This window comes from Staurois parvus, unplaced genomic scaffold (genome assembly GCF_062004578.1).
Source record: "Staurois parvus isolate SC_StPar_1 unplaced genomic scaffold, SC_StPar_1.0 ptg000294l, whole genome shotgun sequence".
Classification (NCBI taxonomy): domain Eukaryota; kingdom Metazoa; phylum Chordata; class Amphibia; order Anura; family Ranidae; genus Staurois; species Staurois parvus.
The window spans coordinates 2125170-2130444 of record NW_028318090.1 but is presented as its reverse complement, the minus strand read 5'-3'; the positions used below and the strand labels follow the sequence as shown (position 1 = coordinate 2130444).

General features: G+C 38.9%; 1 pseudogene; it reads right to left on the bottom strand.

Moving 5' to 3' along the window:
- Positions 1–4097: 4097 nt before the first annotated feature.
- Positions 4098–4825, bottom strand: LOC149458102 (uncharacterized; annotated as a pseudogene).
- Between the last annotated feature and the right edge of the window lie 450 nt (positions 4826–5275).

Genomic DNA, 5275 nt, shown 5'->3' with positions numbered 1-5275 from the left:
CTTGCATTCAAACAATTTCTCCCCAGCAAGCATGCCAGATATGGGGTCAAGATGTATAAGACCTGTGAGAGGGAAACAGGCTATACATATAAGTTTCGGATTTATGAGGAAAAAGATCACGTGGAGCCCCGCAGATGCCCAGACAACATGGGGAGTAGTAATAGGAAGAAGGGTCAGCCGCACACTGGAGGATAGATGAATATAGTGTATATTTATTGATCCATAGGACACACAAAACACCAGGAAATGAATACAGGACCTGTTAACGCGTTTCACACGATCTCGTGCTTAATCATGGGTTATGATTAAGGACACGATCATGTGAAACGCGTTAACAGGTCCTGTATTCATGTCCTGGTGTTTTGTGTGTCCTATAGATCAATAAATATACACTATATTCATCTATCCTCCAGTGTGCGGCTGACCCTTCTTCCTATTGGATCGTTTGTGGTGGCGAGCCAGAGCCTGCACCTGTTGTGGATTGATCTGGATTGTTTCCCTGAGCGGTATACCTTTGTTCTTTGGATACATGGGGAGTAGTGGCAAGATAGTTTGGGACTTGGTGTCATCCATTTTCCATATGGGGTACCACTTATACGTGGACAATTTTTATTCAAGCGTGTCACTTTTTAGACATTTGTACAATCTTGGAATTGGCACATGTGGCACTGTGCGACCTAATCACCGGGGCTTCCCCCAATTGCTTGTAAATACCCATCTTAGGGGGAAAAAGCCTGCTTGAGAAATGAGGAATTGCTCACAGTGAAGTTGAAGGACAAACAGGATGTTTTCATCCTGTCTTCCATTCACGCAGATATGACCATCCAAATTGCCATGGCAGCTGGTGTTGTTGAGAAGCCCCTCTGTGTCCATGACTATAACCTTAATATGGGAGGGGTGTACTTCAACGACCAGATGATGCAGCCATACTTAGTTTCCCAAAAAGCCAGACGCTGGTACAAAAAAGTGTCTGTTTATTTATTTCAGTTGGCTCTATATAGTGCTTTTGTGCTTTACAAAGCAACTGGATGAAGTGGATCCTTCCTAAAATTCCAGGAAGAGATCATCACAGCCCTTTTGTATCCAGAAGGTGCTGTGGCCCAAACACAGATGCAGTTAGCTGAATGAGAGGCATTTTCCCTATGTCATTCCTAATCCTGATGCCATTCCTGGTACCCCAACCTAAAGGACACCCCAGAAAAGATGTTGTGTCTGTAGCAGACATGGAATTAGGCATGACACCCTCTTTTTTGTCCTTCCTGTCCTGGTCAACCTGGTCTCTGCCTCAAGGACTAGTTCCATCGTTACCACACACTAGTGGTATTAGGGTACTATTAGTATAGGGTACAGCAGGGGCACAGTTCAGGGCACATATTTGCACAGGTTCTCGAAAGATGTTAGGTTGTCAGGAAACGCATTTTGAGAGACCCTACAGTCTGTTTAACCGTTTCAATACCGTGTGATTTTACACCTTCCTGTCCAGGCCATTTTTCAGGTTTCAGCGCTCTCACACTTTGAATGACAATTGCGCGGTCATACAACACTGTACCCAAACTAAAATTTTATCATTTTCTTCACACAACTAGAGATTTCTTTTGGTGGTATTTAAGCACCGCTGGGGTTTTTATTTTTTGCTAAATTAACAAAAAAAGACCAAAAATTTTGAAAAAAAACCAAATTTTTCTTTGTTTCTGTTATAAAAGTTTACAAATAAATAATTGTTCTTCATAAATTTAGGCCGAGATGTATTCTGCTACATGTCTTTGGTGAAAATAACCCAAATTAGGATGTATTTTTTAGTTTGTAGGAAAGTTATAGAGTTCACAAACTATGGTATAGATCTGAATATTGATCAATCCTGAAGTACTGACAGCCAATCTAATTTCTTGAGGTCCAAGAATGTCAGAATAGTACAGATATCCCCAAATGACCCCTTTTTGCAGAGTAGACAGTCCGACATACTTCATAAGAGGCATGGCGAGTTTTTTGAAGTTGTATTTTTTTGTCATAATTTTTCGGAAAATGAAAAAATTAAAAAAATTATTTTCACTATTTTTTTTTTTTTACATACTGTCACCAGTGCAGTACAGCGTCTTCATATAACTGGCATGGCGGTGAACATGGACACTGACTGGTGACAGTATGGAAAAAAAAAAATATATACATATATATTTTTTTTTTTTTATTACATTTAATTTTTTATTACATTTTTTTAAAGATTTTTTTCTCATATTTTACTATGACCAAAGTAGTACAATGTTACCATAATAACATTGTACTACTTTGGGGGAGTGATCAGTATTTTTTTTTTTTTTTTTTATACACAGTTTGCTTATAGCAAAGAATTACTTTGCTATAAGCAAGCATTTAGCTGAATGAAATCGATTCATTCAGCTTTTTTTTTTTTTTTTTTTTTGTGCTTAGCTGTGATTTGGTCACAGCTAATCACATGACATGTGCATGTGACCTGCTGTGACCATTCACAGCTAGGCACTAGTATACAATGGATGGCATCATGAATGAAGCCATCCATTGTATACAACTATCATGTGACCTGCTGTGATTGGTCACAGCAGGTCACATGGTACCAGCTACGGGAGCCGGTACTCGGATCTGTCATCGGCCGTGTCCGAGGTGCACGGCCCGTGACAGATCCCGCTGCTGCGCCGCTCTGCTGTGCCGCAAACTGCGCATGTGCGGGAGCACGCCAAATGGCGTGTACCCGGAATACAGGAGCGCATTTCAAGCCACCAAACGGCCATTGGCCGGGCGGCTAATGGTTAAGTTCAAGCTAAAAAAAAAAAAAGAGTAAAAACAAACATAAAAAGTAAAAAGTAGAAGTACAAAAAAAAATTTTTAAAAACCAAAAATAGTTGTAGTTTTTTTTGCCTAAGCATGGGGGCCTGGGGTGGCCAATGAGTGGATGCCCCCTGTGCTTCCATGGCCTTCCCTCAGGAAACCTGAGAATGCAGCCGGTGTTTCAGCCAGCTGACCATAGAGCTGATTGGAGACCAAAATGCCACCAATCATACTGTCTAAGAAATGCTGCGAGCATTTCATCACAGTTTTGCAGGATATAAACAGCGCCATTTGTAAATTGGGAAAACTTTTTGTCTGCTTTAAAAAAAATATATATTATGTTTTGGAGTTCAAAGTAATTTCCTAGCAAAAAATACAGATTTTTTTTCATGTGCACAAAAAGTGTCAGAAAAGGCTTGGTCTTCAGGTGGTTAGAAGAGTGAGCGATGTGTGGCATAAACTTCTAATGCTGGACATAAAATGCCCCCACCCCTCAAAATGATCCCTTTTTGGAAGGTAGACACCCCAAACTATTTGCTGAGAGGCATGTTGAGTCAATAGAAGAATTCATTTTTTTACCACATGTTTTTGGAAAATTACAAAAACAAATTGGCACTTAAATGATTTATTTCTCACACTTGCCAAAGGTATATATAGAATTACTCCCCGGAATACATTTTGCTACTTCTCCCGAGTATGGAGATACCACATGTGAGAGACTTTTTGGCAGCCTAGCCAAGTACAGGACCCCAAAATCCAACAAGCACCTTCAGGCTTTTAAACTCAAAGATTAATTCCCCAACAATTTGGATTGGGACTTTAAGGGCAACCCAGAAAAAACAATAGAAAAATGATCAATAAATAATTTTATTAAAAAAACATGTGAAAGAACATCATGGGGTAACACATAACATTCATATAAAAACCTACATACAGCATCGAAAATGAATGGTCTGTATATATAACCTGCTTCAAATTTGTTGACATTTTGGTTAGGACAAAAACTAAGACCTTTAGGGAGCAATTGTATTTCATCATTGGAAAGAACATGTGAAGAAAGGTTAATTATATTACGTTCACATTTAATTTGTTGTTCTATAGTATGATGGGGTTCCCCAACATTGAGTTCACTTGTCTCTATATGGGATCTAAAAAAGTCTCAGTGGAGTTAAAGGGGATTGAGGACGATGCCATATTTTGTGATTGGGAGGAAAAGTTTAATACCGTGTGGGGACCGTTCCCCGAAGATCTGCTGGGGCACGGAACATGAGAATCATAGCATACATTTCCTGGTCCACCTACTGATGTAATCCAAGGGGAGCGATTCTCCACGCCATGTGGAGAAGGGCTCTCCAGGGTACTTTTTTTACTTGATTATCCTGACCGTCATCTGGTACAAAACTTTTAAATTTTCGTGGACCTTGATGTCTGGTATTAACTTGAGAGGAGAATGATGAGGAATTTACTGAAGAAAAGGACCCTTTTCTGCCTTCACTGTGTGGTAAGGCTCTGTTAAAGCCCCTATTCAATCTGTACTTCGAGTTCCATCTGTATGCCTGTCCCTCCTGGAAGGTTAATTTGTCCTTCCAGAACTTTTTTTCTTTAGTAACCAAAATGTCCTTCACAAAGTTGTCTAAATAACATATGATATTTTTCTCCTGTTCTAGAAATAAAGGGCATGTTTTAAAGGGTACCAGTTTTATTGTTGATAAGATCAATATCTTTATCTAATTTAGTTATGCATTTTTCTATATTCACTGATGAGTAAACTCATGGTATGTGTACATTGTTGTAAATTGTTTTCCCATTCCTTTTTGAAGGTGTCATCTAATTCATCAAGGGTTGGGAAAATTTGTACTCATAAGCCCATAGGGTTTATTTCTTCCTTAATGTATTGCTCAAAACTTTGAATGTGCCAAAAAAATGCAGCTTTTTTCTCAACAACTTTAGTAAGTTTGAAAAATAAGGGGGATACTTCAAAATGTACCGATTCTTTTTTCCCAAACTCTCTATGATATCCTGACATTAGATTGTCATCTATTCTTGGGCGCATCGGGGCTCCACTGGTGCGAATTTTGGAGCCAAAGTGTTTTCTGCCCTTCTCTGTACAATTGGATCATTCCAGAAGAAAATTAGATGGTATGTAGGCTGTGGATGGATGTGTATAATTTTGTGTATATCTTTTATTGTCATGTATTGTGATTTTGATCTATGTCCATTACATTTTGTAGAATGTTTTTGTTGGCCATCTTCTCCTTCAGCATACCCCTGAAGAAAGACTTATATTCTGAAATGCATCGTGTTCTCTGCTGAAGCATACTCCCCCCTTTCTGTCTTTTGAGTTGCAGGAGAAGCTGCAGCATTACGTCTGAGCCTAAAGCAAAATATATATACAGACCATTCATTTTCAATGCTGTATGTAGGTTTTTATATGAATGTTATGTGTTACCATGATGGTCTTTCACATGTTTTTTGA